A 15,990-nucleotide genomic window follows, 5' to 3' on the forward strand; every position below is an offset into this window, starting at 1 on the left:
CTCCGGGTTCTAGTCCTGGCTTCAGATCAGCATGGTGCGCCGGCCACGGCGGCCATTGGAGGGTGAACCAACGGCAAAGGAAGACCTTTCTCTCTGTCTCTCTCTCTCACTGTCCACTCTGCTTGTTAACACACACACACACACTAGGGATGCCATTGTGGCACAGTGGGTCAAAGCCCAGGCCTGCAGCACTAGCATGCCATATAGGAGTCAATTTGAGTCCCGGTTGCTCCACTTTCCATCCAGCTCATTGCTAATGCTTCTGGGAAAGCGGCAAAGGATGGCCCAAGTTTGGGCCCCTGCACCCGTGTGGGAGACCTGGAAGAAGCTCCTGTGTCCTGGCTTCAGATGGCTTAGCTCCAGCCTTTGCGGCCATTTGGGGAGTGAACCAGCAGATAGAAGACCTCCATCTGTGTCTCTACCTCTCCCAGTAACTCTGTCTTTCAAATAAACAAAAAAAATAAATCTTAAAAAAAAAGTCAACAATAAAAAATAAGGTGTCATTTAAAAATTAAAAAATATATATAAAAACAGGAGCACAGACTTCAGAGTTTAATGGTCCTGGGCTTGAAACTTGGCCTCTTCACACATCAGCTATGTGACCATTTCGCCTTTCTGTGTAGTCAGCCCATTTATAGCATCTCTGTCCTACAGACGTCATAAGAAGTGAGTTAGGTATTATATGTAAAGCGCGCACCCAGTACTTGGCATGAAAAATAGCACTTAATCACATGGAAGTTCTTGTTAAAGACGGGTCCCAGAGTGGCAGACCATGGAAGGGCTCCCCTTCCTTCCTCCAGGATTATAAAGGTTTATTGTCTTTCTCATGCAATTGTAGAGATTTTTAAAACTATCAGGGGCGGGGCCAGTGCTGTGGTGTAGCAGGTAAAGCTGATGCCTGCAGTGCCAGCATCCCATATGGGCTCTAGTTCGAGTTCTGGCTGCTCCACTTCCAATCCAACTCTCTGCTATGGCCTGGGAAAGCATAGAAGATGGCCCAAGTGCTTGGGCCCCTGCACCCACGTGGGAGACCTGGAAGAAGCTCCTGGCTCCTGGCTTCAGATTGGCCCAGCTCTGGCTGTTGCAGCCATCTGGGGAGTAAAACAGGGGATGGAGACCTCTCTCTCTCTCTCTCTCTCTCTCTCTCTCTCTCTCTCCATCTGCCTCTCTGTAACTCTGCCTTTCAAATAAATAAACAAATCTTTAAAAAAAGTATCAGGGGCAGTGGCCCAAGTTGCCACTTGAGATGCCCTCATCCCATATTGGAGAACCTAGTTCAAGTCCTGACTACTCTGCTTCTGATTCAGCTTCCTGCTAATGCACACCCTGGGAGACAGCAGGTGATGGCTCAAGTTCTTCAGTCTCTGCCACCCACGTGGAAACTTGTATTGACTTTTGGGCTCCTGTATTCAGCCTGGTCCTGCACTGGCTGTCGCAGGCATTTGGGGGAGTGAACCAACAGATGGTTCACTGCCCGCCTCTCTATCTCAATCTCTCTGCCTTTCAAATAAAATGAAAATAAATGAACACAAAGGTATCAATAAGTTGATTTGCCTCATGGGCTCTTGGAGCTCCACTGACAAGCTAACAAGACTGAAACCCAGGAAACAGATGTGCTTAAATCATTTTTGTCAAACTGCACTGGCCAGGGTGAAGATGGAATGTTTCTTTTCCTAGGTGCCTTCCGGCATTGGTGGTCAAGTTATCTGAGTTGATTGGAGCATGGTGTGTCAGTCCGGAAACCCTTGATAGCAACGGAAGCCTGATTTGTCAAATATGTTTCTTTAGCCACACTGAAAGGTCAATGAGAGAAAGTGGCCGCATCAGAGCCTGGCCATCTGGCAAGCAGGAAAACACCTCGCAGATCACATTTGGCTTCTGGGGGAAGTGGGGAGCTGTGACAATTTTCCACATGGAGGAGGGCCTACCGTAATGCCAATGGCTTTTCCTAGCTTAACCACTGTGGTAGGCTTTGAAGACCCAGCACTGGGAGGCACTAGTGTTGGGTCTGGATTTCCTTCTATACATGAGAGAAAGGCACTGCCCAGGTCCCCCTAGAAAACTGTAGAATCCATCCAGGACTCTGGAGATTTAATCCAGAATGATCTGCCCATGAATCCCGGGTTTTGTAATTACACCTCAACTCCCCACCCCTGCCACTTCCAAGGTAATGAGACTCTCTCGCTTTGCTCCTACCCCTCATTTTCCAGTTCTGCTTCCATTCTAATGCTGCTGTGATATCTAACTTTCCAGATCTTGACCCTGATCCTCTGACATTCCAGAATCTAGCTTGTACTTGTGTGTGTGTGTATGGAGGGGCTTCAGGTAATTGTCTTGCCTGAGTATATTCCACTCCTTGATGTCCTGCTCAGCAGACTTTGCTGGTTGTCTCTATGCCCTAGGGGGATGATGGAACGAATTGTGGATACAAATGTCTTAATGTGTATTGATAGGCTCTAGAGAGCACATGCTGTCTAGGTCACTGCAAGTGGGATGACTAGTGTCACGAGTGAGCAGGTGAGCAGCTGACCTTTCCTTCCTTTAACCAGGTCTTCTGCCTGTGCGATTGTGCTCATTGATCCAGGGACAGGACAGTGGCTTTTGGGTAATAGAAGGACTTTTGAGAGCCAAGCTGAGGCTGCTCCTGTGTCTCCTCTGATGGTTGAGAAGCATTACGGTCCACTTTTCTTCCCAGAAGCCTCTGGATGTAGGGTGGTTAGAGTCAGCAGGGGAACTAGGCCTGAGGTACAGATATCTCTGGTCTTCCCAACAGAGAAGAGACTTAACCGGCCAGAATCTCAGGGAATGGGCTTGGTGGGAATCTCTGACTCCGAAGCTCAACTGGGAAAGGAGCAGAAGATGACCTGAGTGCTTGGACCCTTGTCACCCATGTAGGAGACTTGGATGGGGTTCCAGGCTCCTGGCCCAGCCCTTGCCGTTGCAGCCATTTGGGGGAGTGAACCCGTAGATTGAAGATTTATCCTCCTCTTTCTCTATAACTCTAGGTTTCAAATAAATAGATTTATTTATTTTTAGAAAAGAAACCAAGGCTCAAAAAGGAAGCTCATTTCGTCACCCTCCTTGTTGGAAGAGTTGCCAAAATGTCTGAGGGGACTTTTCTGTCTAAATAATTTCAGCCCAGTGACTGTATTAAACCTTTATATACTGCTAAATTGTCTTATCTGGGTTCATTACCCAACCTGGGAGAGAGGCACCAACAAAGTATAAGATTGTGAGCCTAGTTCAGATGGGCCATACATCTGTGTTTGTTATGGAATGGTTCCTTTTTCTTCCTCAAGGAGAGTTTTAAGAAAAATGTTTGAGAAGGACCTAAGTAACTGACCATTTGTCATCCTAAGAAATAGAATCTGCCACCCTGAAATCATTTCAGTGAAGGATGACCTTGGCACCTGGAAAATCAGACAGGTGGCATTTTGGGAAAGCTCCCAAGACTGACTCTTCGTTGGTGCTCTCAACTACATGAACTTCAAGTTGGGGTTCTCTGTTTTTCATTTTCTCATGGGGAAACAGCCCAGGGGTTAATCACTGAAGAAGCCTTTATAGAGCACTGCTATGCTGGATGCTAAGGAAGACACAGAGAGCTAGGAAGAACGAGCCTCTGCTGTCAACCTCCGGGGAGCTCATTGAAGAGACACTGTAGGTGGAGCATGGGGTAGTTCAGGGCTTCTCAAATGATAACCCCTTGCATCCTTATTCTGATTTCATGGACCTAGGATATGGCTCAGGGATTTATTTTGATCACACTCCCTAGGAGACTTAAGGTCTATGGAAAAATCACTTCTCTCTCCAAGCCTCAGTGTTCGGCACCATGAGATAGGCAGAGCAGCTGATCCCCCAGGGCTTTTCCTATGGTGACAGTCTGAGAGTCCCTGGAAAGCCAACTAGCCATAGTAAGTGGTCTATACTGGGTACCAGACTTATCTGGGCAATGAGCTTTCTAGGAGTTCAGAAGAGAGGAACTGCCTTTCTTGGCTGCAGTGAAAATGGTCTTTCTTCACGGAGCAATGCCTGGTGAGGCCTCGAGGGTTGGAGGGAGAGTTTGGAGAGTGGAGGAACTGTGTGAACAAGGTTTGAGGCCATGGGGCTGCTGCTTCTCTGTTTCTCTTTGTGCTTCTTATCTGAGAGCAGAGATGCAAAAGTTCATCAGGGAACAAATAATCTCTTACACTGAACACCAGCCCAAGGCCAGAACTCAAGTCCCTTGAAACTCGTCAGATCCTGTCCCTCAGAGTTGGCAAATCTCATTAGACAAACAAAACAAAAACCTCTTGTTTTGGGGGGTGAAGAGACTTAGTGAGACCATTAATTAATTTCACAAGCCTTTATTGAAAGTCTTCTTTGGACTCAGTCTTACACTGAGAGCTGAAAATAGAGATGAATAAAATATAATCTCTGCCTGGAATGGCCTCAGATCAGAAAAGTACAATATGATGGGTATGTTCAGGGCCTCACAGGGAACATTAGTGTGCAAAGGAGAGGCTGTGATGAGGGGCTTGCACGGAGGAGGTGAGGTTGCATAAGTCTTGAAAAGTGGGTAAGGTTGCCCAGGTTGAGGGAGAAGGGGAGGACTTCCCAGATAGAGGTAGCTTGAAAGTGCAAAATAGTGTGGCATACCAATAATGACTTAAGGATGTTCTTAAGCCTCTAGTATCCCTCCTTTTTAAAAAAAAACATTAATTTTATTTATTTGAAAGACAAAGTTAGAGAGAGGTAGAGCCAGCTTCCATCCGCTGGTTCACTCCCCAGATAGCTGCACCAGCCAGAGCTGAGCTGATCTGAAGCCAGGAGCCAGATGCTTCTTCTGGGTCTCCCAAGTAGATGCAGGGACCCAAGAACCTGGGCCATCCTCTACTACTTTCCCAGGCCATAGCAGAGAGCTGGATCGGAAGTGTAGCAGCCAGGACTTGAACCGGCGCCCATATGGGATGCCGGCCCTGCAGGCTAGGGCTTTAACCCGCTGCACCTCAATGCTGGTCCCATCCCTCCTCTTGTTGATGGAAATTGTCCAAGGTGCCCAGGAGAAGAGAGTCTTAGACAAAGTTTAGCTTTGGGCCATGGCTTGATCGCAAGTGTTTTCACCTCACCTCAAAAGCTCCGGAATGAAAGGAAGGTGTTTTGAAAGCAGGGAATTGACTTGGGCAGATTTGACTTTTAGAATGTTCTTCTGGAAATTTTGTAGATGTGAGCATGGCATGAGTTGTGTACTGGAAAAGGAACTATTGAGAAAAGTATTGCTTTGTTTCAGGGAGAATTGATGAACTGGAGAGTGTAGTGGAGAGGGCAAGTTGCGGGTGGATGACAATGCCATTTACGAGTTCAAACACAAACATGTTGACTAGTTGACAGTAGAGAATTGAGAGACAAGGTAAAACTGGAGATGTCTTTCTAGTTGTTGCCTTGGAAAATGGGTGAGAGGGGAAGACTTAGAAAACTGTGGATTAATGGGAGAAAAGGAACTCAATTTTGGAAAAGTTGACTTTGTTGTGTCCATGGGACATCCCAGTGGATAAACAGAGAGAGGCCCAACTTAGACGTGTTTCTGAGGAATGATTTCTGAATTCCATGTGAATTCCCTCCTTATGTATTGCTTTGTAGTTTCAATACGCTTCTAAGAATAAAGTTCAGTGATATCGAAGAACCTTTCTTTTTTTCCTCCTCAATGTCTTTATGTCCACCATTCATTATATGTCACATAAGCACCCTTAAATTCTCACTGTTCTAAGACATTTCCACAAATCATGAAGGCAATCTAAAGAGGACCTCACATCAGCCCCTCCTGACTTCTTGGAGTCAAGTGTGGATATTCTGGAAGGCACCCTGGCATTCAGGTCTGAGAAATCACCTCTGCTTTCTCAGGAATGGAAAGGAAGTTATGGTGGACCACACCTCTGGACATTCTGCCTCAAGGCTTGCCCTCCTGGGATGGGTGCACATCGCCATCATCCTCATCAAAGTTCTAAGAGCTTGGGGGGCATTTCCTACATGCTGGGCGCTATACTGACGACTTTTCACACATGGTCTCTCTGCAACTTGGTAACAGCCTTACAAAGGAGGACTCTGATGTTCTTCTGGAAGATGAAGATGAGGCACATGGAACCCAAGTGACTTGCTCAAGGTAGCATTCAGCAAAGTTGGGTTTCACACCTGTTGCTGTCTGACTCCAGATTCTTCATTGTTAACCACAGTTGGGCTGCTGAGGATGGTCAATGAACTGTAATTGCTGTTGCTTTTCTTTCCAAAGGTCATCCAGATTGCATTCATCTTCAGGAAGCACCTGGATTGCACACTAGCTTTATAAGGAAAACACCACTGTACAGGAACTAGCAAGCATGATGTCTGTATTCGTGGACCTATCTAGCAAAAGGCACCCATGAAAGGAGTTGAATGCAATTGTGCAGTCCAGGGCTAGGATGCAGTAAAATTCTTCATAAGGCATGGCTTCCCGGAGGAGGAGGAGGAGAGTGCCAGCTGTTTGCCTGCCTAGAAGGAAGAGAGACAGATGGGCTAAGACGTTCTAGGGTCCTATTAGGAGAAGGCAGAAGGTGTCAGCTTGGAGGGACCAGAGAGAACATCTGGTTCCTGGAATCTGGTCAAACCTTCTCATTTCCCTGACAAAGAAATAGAGTCGGGGCTGGTGCTGTGGTGCAATGGGTTAAACCATTGCCTGTAGTGCCGGCATCCCACGTGGGCACCAGTTTGAGTTGTGGCTGCAGCATTTCTGATCCCTGCTAACACACCTGGGAAAGAAGCAGAAGATGGCGTAAGTCCTTGGGCTCCTGCATTCATGTGGGAGACCCAGATGGAGCTCCTGGCTCCTGATTTCAGCCTGTCCCAGCCCTGGCCTATGCAGCCATTTGGGGAGTGAATAAGCAGATGAAATATTCATTCTCTCTCTCTCTCTCTCTCTCTCTCTCTCTCTCTCCTCTCTGTGACTGTGCCTTTCAAATAAATAAGTCAATCTTTAAAAAAATCAAAAGAGAAGAAACGGAGAGAAAGAGGAGTGAGGAGCTGCCTGGGTTAGAGCTCTTGACATCCCAGCCAGCGTGCTCCTGCCGGGGCAGGAGAAGGGGAAGACCGTATGAAAAAAGCCCTAGAGGTGCTAAGAGGTCAAGTGCAGTGAAACATGAAGCCAGGCACAGTCACAATGCCGCCCTGTTCAGAAGGCATTTCAGCAAAACTTGCCAAGGTTTGTTTTGCTTTCCTTCTGCTCTGTGGGCTTCCCTTGACTGTGGCACCAGCACGCAGCTTGCTCTTGCCGTGAGGTTCTGCAGCCCGGGCCCACCGCATCTATTTCAGTGGCCTGCTCACGCTCAAACCGCACTGTCAGTGGAGCATGCTTCTGGATTCTATTTACCCAGAACAGAATATTTTCAATAAAGAACTAAAGCTGCTTTATTCCAATGGCGACTTACAGATTTTCAAACAAAGGAGCCACAGTCTTCATTTCTAAAGTTCTGACTGCCCTTGGTGTTTGGTCAGGAAATACCAGTGTTTTACATAGTGACAAAAATGAATCAGCTTCCCATCTCCCTCCCACAAAAATGTTGCTTTGCAGATGTAAAGTCGTAGGGGTGGGAATGTCACATTTTTTTGGCTCCCAGACTACCTTGTCATGGAGTCAGAATAAATCAAAAGGCAGCCCCTTCTCCTAGGTCTGTATTAATCCTTGTACAGATAAACAGAGATGTCAAGGCCAGGGGTGAGGAGGGATTGCTTTCTGACTCTGGAATCTGCTGGAAGTTCCCTCCTGCTTCCAGTTAGGCAGAACTTTGGGGCTGTGTGGATAGGAAATGATATATACTGATTGACTCAAGTGTGTGTGTGTGTGTGTGTGTGTGTGTTTAAGATTTACTTCCTTGAAAGGCAGAGTGACAGAGGGAGAGACTGAAAAAGACAGAGAAAAAGAGAGAATCTTCCATCCCTTATTTCATTCCCTAAATGCCTGTAATAGGGCTGGGCCAGGTTGCAGTCAGGGCACAGGAACTCAGTCTGAGACTCCCATGTCGTTGACAGGGACTCGGGTATTTCAGCTGTCAGCAGCTGCTTTCCTTGGTGCATTAGCAGGAAGCTGGATCAGGAGTAAAGGAGGGGCTGGCGCTGTGGCGTAGCGGTTCAAGTCCCGGCTGCTCCACTTCCGATCCGGCTCTCTGCTGTGGCCTGGGAAAGCAGTAGAAGATGGCCCAAGTCCTTGGGCCCCTGCACCCGCATGGGAGACCCGGAAGAAACTCCTGGCTCCTGGCTTTGGATCAGCGCAGCTCCAGCCATTGTGCCCAATTGGGGAGTGAACTAGTGGATGGAAGACCTCTCTCTCTCTCTCTCTCTCTCTCTCTCTCTCTGCCTCTCCTTCTCTCTCTGTGTAACTCTGAGTTTCAAATAAATAAATAAATAAATATTTTTAAAAAAGTAAAGGAGTCAGGACTTGAACCAGGCACTCCAATGTGGGATGCGGGCGTCCCAAGTGGCAGCTCAATGCTCTGGACAGCAATGCCCGCTCCTAGAGTGCGCGTTATGTGTGTGTCATTATCTCTTCCTCAGCCTCAAGGAGTCTCCCCCACACCCTAACATTTTTGCATTTGAAGAACCCAGGATGTTGCCATCCAGCCCTGACCTTAAGTCTCTCAGCCCTCAGCTCCATCCTCCTGTGGGAGCTACGCTGATCCTGAGAGAGTTTGCTTACTGTGCTAAGGAATGTTTCAGACTCTGGGTAGGCATCAGTGGAATGCACCCCTGATGCACAGAGCGAGGGCACTCAGGGCCATAAAACTGGGGAGGCAAGTTAGGAAATGGAGGGAGGGAAGCAGACAGGGTTGTTAAGAACCAGGGCTACCTAATCAGGATACAGTCGTCTTACGAGAAGGGTTTCAGTGAGCCTCAAGGCCCGGGCAAATGTCCCTGCATTTAATAGGGATTCTTTACATCAGAAATCCGTGCTTCGGAGACCTGACTCTAAGCCATTTTAATCTCTTATTATTATTATTATTATTATTTGCCATCCACTGTTTCCGTCATTCACCAGGGTATGTATGTATGTATGTACGTATGTATTTTTAAAGATTTATTTTATTTATTTGAAAGACAGAAAGAGAGGTAGAGACAGAGAGAGAGGTCTTCCAGCCACTGGTTCACTCACCAGATGGCCGCAATGGCCAGAGCTGTGCTGATCCGAAGCCAGGAGCCTCTTCCGCGTCTCCCACTTGGGTACAGGGGCTCAAGGACTTGAGCCATCTTGTACTGCCTTCCCAGGCCATAGCAAAGAGCTGGATTGGAAGAAGAACAGCTGGGACTAGAACTGGTGCCCATATGGGATGCCGACGCTTCAAGCCAGGGCTTTAATCCACTGTGCCACAGCGCCAGCCCCAGGGTATTTATTAAGCTCTCTATTATGGCCAGAAACTGTGCTGGCTATGGTGATGAGCAAGACCACATGTGTCACAGCAAACCTTATGGCACTTACTGTCTAGTTGGTGAGTTGGACATTAATCATAGAAATGAATGTTAAGGCCGGCGCCGTGGCTTACTAGGCTAATCCTCCGCCTGGCGGCGCCGGCACACCGGGTTCTAGTCCCGGTCGGGGCGCCGGATTCTGTCCCGGTTGCCCCTCTTCCAGGCCAGCTCTCTGCTGTGGCCAGGGAGTGCAGTGGAGGATGGCCCACGTCCTTGGGCCCTGCACCCCATGGGAGACTAGGAGAAGCACCTGGCTCCTGGCTTCGGATCAGCGCAGTGCGCCGGCCTCAGCGCACCGGCCGTGGCGGCCATTGGAGGGTGAACCAACGGCAAGGGAAGACCTTTCTCTCTGTCTCTCTCTCGCTGTCCACTCTGCCTGTCAAAAAAGAAAAAAAGAAAAGAAAAAAAAAGAAATGAATGTTAAATTATAATGGAAAGTTCTAGAAAGGAGAGGTATGTGCTATGAGAACACAAAAGAGGTTTCTGTCTTTTAAGGAATCAGGGAGGGCTTTCTTGAATCAAAGAGGATTTTGCTGAGTGCTGAGGGGTGAGTATTCTTTAAGTAGATGCAGAGTAGTGGACAGGTATTTCAGGCAGAAGGAAAAGTATGTGTGAAGACCCCATGGGGGGGGCTGCAAGAAGGTCAGTGTGGTAGAACAGGCGATCAGGGGGAAGAAGTGTGAGAGCTGAGGTTGATCAAGTCAAAAACCCTCCAAGGCCAGACCATGGAGGGTCTTGCAGGTCTTTCTAAGGAGTCTGTTTTATTTTTTTTTAAGATGTATTTATTTATTTGAGAAGTAGAGTTACAGACAGAGAGAGGGAGAGACAGAGAGAGAAAGAGGTCTTCCATCTGCTGGTTCACTCCCCAGATGGCTGCAACAGCCAGAGCTGGGCCAATCTGAGGCCTGGAGCCAGGAGATTCTTCCAGGTCTCTCACGCATGTGCACATACCCAAACACTTGGGCCGTCTTTTACTGCTTTCCAGGACATGGCAGAGAGCTGGATTGGAAGAGGAGCAGCCAGGATATGAACTGGTGTCCATATGGGATGCCGGAGCCACAGATGGAGGCATAGCACGCTACACCACAGCGCTGACCCCAGGAGTCTGGTTTTAACTTTAAGGGCCATGGGACATTCTTGGTTGAATTCCTTTTGAAAATGTTACCCTTGGGGCTGGCGCTGTGGCGTAGCAGGTAAAGCTGATGCCTGCAGTGCCGCCATCTCATATGGGTGCCAGTTCGAGTCCTGGCTGCTCCACTTCCAGTCCAGCTCTCTGCTATGGGCTGAGAAAACAGTAGAAGATGGCCCAAGTCCTTGGGCCCCTGTACCCACCTGGAAGAAGCTCCTGGCTCCTGGCTTCAGGTAGGCTCAGCTCCAGCCATTGTGGCCACTTGAAGTGTGAACCAGCAGATGGAAGACCTCTCTCTCTCTCTCTCTCTCTCTCTCTCTCTCTGCCTCTTTGTAACTCTGCCTTTCAAATAAATAAAATAAATTTAAAAAAGAAAATGTTACCCAGTTGGAGAGATCATTTACTTGTGAGGAAAGTAAAGGGTCATTTTCTTTCTTTGAGTGTACGCGGATATGTTACATAAGTAAATTCATTTCCAAGGGGAAGGGTCTTTCTGAAAATGAACAGAAATCTTAAAAAAAATTTTATCTGTTTATTTTTGAGGGGCAGATGGAGACAGAGAGAGCTCCCATCTCTGCTAGTTCATTCCCCAAATGCTTGTAACATCTGGAGCTGGGCCAGGCATTTTGAAATGCAATGATTGTTTACAGCCCTTGTCTACTGTTGAAAAACAGTGGTTTTTTTTCCTTCATACTATTTTTTGAATTCTTCACTTAGTGTAAGGTTAACCTTATGAGTATAAGGTAAATTGAAAATAGAAGTTTGTAAAAATTAAGAGTGGAAATAGGAGAGGGAGGAGGAAGAAGGGTGGTAGGAAGGGTGGGAGGGAGGGTTAGGTGGGAAGGCTCACCATGTTCCTGAATCCACATATATAAAAATACATGAAATTTGTATACCTTAAATAAAATTTTTGAAAAACACCAAAGTTCATCCTTGGTGTAGCATGTCAGAATTTCTTTCCTTTTTAAGAGTGGATGATTTTTCATCATATGGATAAATCGCATTTTTCTTATCCATTCATTCACTGATGGAGACTTGGATTTCTATTGAGAATTATTCTGTGACTATTATGAATAATGCTATGAACTCTAATGTATAAATATCTAGAGTACCAGGAATGAGATTGCTGGATCATGAAGTCATTGTATTTTTCGATGTTGGAGAAGCTATCATATAGCCTTCCTTAACGACTGCACAATTTTACATTCCAATCAGTAGTGTACAAAGGTTCCAATTTTTACACATACTAACCAGTGCTTGTTATTTTCTTTTTAAAAAATAGTAGCCATCCTTATGAGCGTGAGGTGGTTTTGATTTGCATTTCTCTAGTTATTAGTGATGAACATCTTCTCATGTGCCTGTTGGCCATTTGTAGCTGGACACGTGTATATTCAAGTCCTTTGTCCATTTTTAAATCAAGCTGTTTGTTTTGTTGTTAGGTTGTAGGTGTTCTTTATATATTGTGGATGTTAATCCCTTATCATATATGTGGTTTGCAAATATTTTCTCACATTTCACAAGGAAAGTTATTTTTGTAGAATGACTTTATCTAGAATGGGGATGATACAACCTGCCCTGCCCCAAAAATAAGAATAACAAACATCTATTAAGGACTTACCATCAGGCACTGTTCTAAGTGTTTACATATATTAACTCATTAAATCTTCCCCCAAATACTGTAAAGTAGGTACTATTTTATGTTTATCCTTATTTTACAAGAGAGGAAACTGGGTTTCAGAGAGTATGTGATTTGATTAAGTCCACAGAGCAGGCAGAGACCTGGTAAGCTGAGACCTTACCAGATAGCCTGGCTTTAAAACCACCATCCACCATGGCTCCTCCCTTGTTCTGCTCTTCTGGGGAGACAAGGCAGAGGAAGGCCTGTGAGCTGGTAAGTGTTGTTCAGAGGCAAAAGTTGTTTTTCACTTCTGAGCATGCTGAGAGCATAGTGAGGGTTCATTGGCATGGAAAAGCCACTTTTGGGGCACTCTAGTATTGTGAGGAGTTGGGGAGAGGCCTCTGCAGGGCCTTTGGGGTAGATTGTGGGCTTTGGGGCTAAGACTTGAGAACCATCATCCTTCTCGCCTGACCTCTCTCTGCCCGGACTCTCAGTTGCAAATCTAAGTCCCCCAAGAATAGTTCCTTGCGACTGTATAATGCTTAGAAATACAAGCACAGCTTCCCACACATTATTCTACCAGATCTTCATAATGACCCAGTCATTGGGAAAGGGAGGCTAACGTTATTGTTGCTGTTTCACAGATGGCAGAATTGACACGGGAAGCTTATGTGGCTTACCAAAAGCCCCAGTGAGTGGCTAAGTCAGAGAAAACCAAGAGCCTTGGACATTTTTGTTCATTCTTCAATAAATCTTTTTGTACACTCACCAAAGAAATAGACATTCTTCCTCCCAGCTGCGGGCTAGATGAGCAGGAGAAGCCAAGTGTGCTAATCCCTCAGTGACCTGGACCAGAGCCAGGCCCACGGTTCCCACATGAAAGGTTTGCAGGTCATCAGGTGCTCCCTTCTCATCCCACTGCTCAGCAGTGGGCACTTGGCTCAGACCATTGTTCTGAGGGTCAGAGACCCAGACCTTTAGCTTCCTCTCTAGGTCACCATCACCCCCACAGAGATGCAGCAATAACTCTGACAGATATGGAAACCGAAGGCAAGCAGCATGCCTGAGACCATGCAGTTAGTAAGCACTGGATCTTCTGGCTTTGGTATCGATATTTTTATCACAACCACAAGCTCTCAAGCTGCCAAAGGTCAGAATGGGGGTGGTTTACTTAACTATGAAAGTGCTGTATTACAATGTGGTTGAGACAGTTCAAGTGCACCGGTATGGACCTTGTGGGTGGCCATGACTGATGGTAGGTAGCAGACTGGAACAGGCAGCCAAATGAGAGCCAAAACAGGCTGTTCAGTCAGAGCTTGCTGTATAGCAAGGGAGTCAGCCACCGTCATTTGGGTTGGCAGAGACTCAGAGGCTGGAGAGCAGAAAAGCTTCAACGTTAAAAAAGGGAAGGCCTCAGCTGTGTCCGAATAAGAGGCTGTTGGCATGGGGAAGCCAGGGGCAGGCTAACTAGAAGTGAGATTTCCAATGTGATTATTTCATGGGGTAAATTTAGCTTTTTTTTCCTAGTTATTCATGAATCAAAAGTGGGGCTAGATAATGGCAAAAATGGGGAAACATGACATGTGAGATTGACCAAGTCCTGGCTGTTCTGGGGTGATTGCTAGGAGGTTGTGGTTTGGCTTCCTGGCTGGTTGCTGTGGAGGTGGTGGGTCAGAGTTCTGTTGTCATATACTCATATGCTTGGCCATCGTCCATATGTGTATTCAAGCCTTCAATGTAAGGAGTAACGAAATCATCTTATCTGAAAAATCCACTGCAGTGCCTAAAATGTCCATTGTTAGTACTTCAAACACGCAAAGATTTCCTGAGGTCCTTATGTCTTTCCCTTATGTGGGGTTACGGTACTGTGATTCTGGAAATTTTAGCAATAACTCCAACAAGGTTTTCTGTACTGATGAGCCGTCTGTGCCTTTCACCGTCATGCATCAGAAAGCATGTGTAGAAGAGAGTTCAGATAAAAAAAAAGTTGTGTTTGGTTGGGTAGGCGATGCAGTGTCTGGAGTCTTGAGGCTCTGCTCTGTCTTCTGAGACTAAGCTGGGGGTTGGAGGAGGGCACTCAAGAGTGGGCATGCCTAAAATTAAATGGACTGGAAGAGAAGGCTCTTCCAAGATATTTTTCAGCTAGGGATCTCTCCTCAGAACACCTGTGCACCCCCCACCCCCACCTCTGGCCACAGCACACTGTGACTTTTCTATTAGTTGTTTTCATGATGAAAGTGGGAGAAGGATTCAGAAATGGGTTAATTTAAGAAGAAATGATGTTGCCCATCCCCCATTGCCAACTCAGGGATAACCACTGTTGAGAGAAACCAGCTTTGTTCAAATACACCGGGTCTTCAAAAAGTGCATGGAAAATACATATTATGAAAAGAACTCTGAATGAATTTAATCTTTTTTGCACTTTTAATTCCATTTTCCACAGACTTTCTGAGGTACCCTCCTAGTCACTAAGCAGTGACTCCCACTTAAGAAAACAACCTCCAATCACACAAGTCCCACCAAGCCCCCAGGATAGGCCCTGAGGTGATAGGACCCCGAAGTCTAGCACCGTAACTTTCTTTCCCCAAACGGCAGTTTCTTCGCACGTGCAAGGCCACCAGAATCACCACCACTGATAATGAGATCATAATCAGATGCTGAATCTTGCTACCCCATCATTCCCACATGTTGAAAACATGTGCAAGAGATTTCAAATTTGGCAGAAGTCCCTCTGCTCTGGGATATGGCTGCCATTTTGCTTCTTTGGATTCAAGTTTCTGAACAAGTCATCCACCTCTGTCTCACACCCTCTTATATTTTTTTAAAGATTTTTTTTGTTTTATTTATTTTAAATGTAGAGTTACAAAGAGAGGGAAAGATAGAGAGAAAGGTCTTCCATTCGCTGGTTCACTCCCCAGATGGCCTCAACGGCTAGAGCTGGACCAATCCGAAGCCAGGAGCATCCTCCGGGTCTCCCACGTGGGTGCAGGGGCCCAAGGACTTGGGCCATCTTCTACTGCTTTTCCAGGCCATAGCAGAGAGCTGTATAGGAAGTGGAGCAGCCAGAACTTGAACCAGCACCCATACGGGATTCCAGCGCTGCAGGCAGAGGCTTAGCCCACTACGCCACAGATCCTCTTATAAAAGCATCCATTGGCCTCAGTGCCCTGTTGGGCCAAGGCAATGTCCAGAGCTATGGGTGAACTTGCAAGTCTTCAGCCTTGGTTGTCAGTGGGTATGTAGCTGGTAAGGGTGATGTTGGACTCTGCTTCCACCTTGGAAACTGGGAGGTTTTACATTTGTTGTGTGAGCTTTCAAGGAAATTTATTTCCTGTCTTGATGGATCCTGGCTGTAAGGAACCCATTTGTGCTTCAGTGGGTGAATGATTAAGCCAACTGTGATACAGCCATATGTTGGAATATTAGTCAGCAATAAAGAAGAATGAAGTATTGAAGCACACAGTGAGTATCCTGGATGAATCTCCAGAGAATGATGCTAAGTGAAAAAAGCCAATACCCCAAGGTTACATATTGTATGATTCTATTCTATAGCATTCTTGAAATGACACAATTGTGGAAGTGGAGAACGGTTTAGTGGTTCTGGGCATTGAGGAAGGGGTTGGAGATGCAAACAAATGAGTGTGGTTATAAAAGGTCAACATGAAGGTCCTTTGTGGTGATGGAATGTTCTGTTTCTTGAATGTATTAGTGTCAGTACTCCCGCTTTGATAGTATACTATGGTTTTATATTATATTACCATTGGTGGAAAGTGAGTAA

Source organism: Oryctolagus cuniculus, chromosome X (genome assembly GCF_051225735.1).
Source record: "Oryctolagus cuniculus isolate XC-2025 breed Fujian yellow rabbit chromosome X, ASM5122573v1, whole genome shotgun sequence".
Lineage (NCBI taxonomy): Eukaryota > Metazoa > Chordata > Mammalia > Lagomorpha > Leporidae > Oryctolagus > Oryctolagus cuniculus.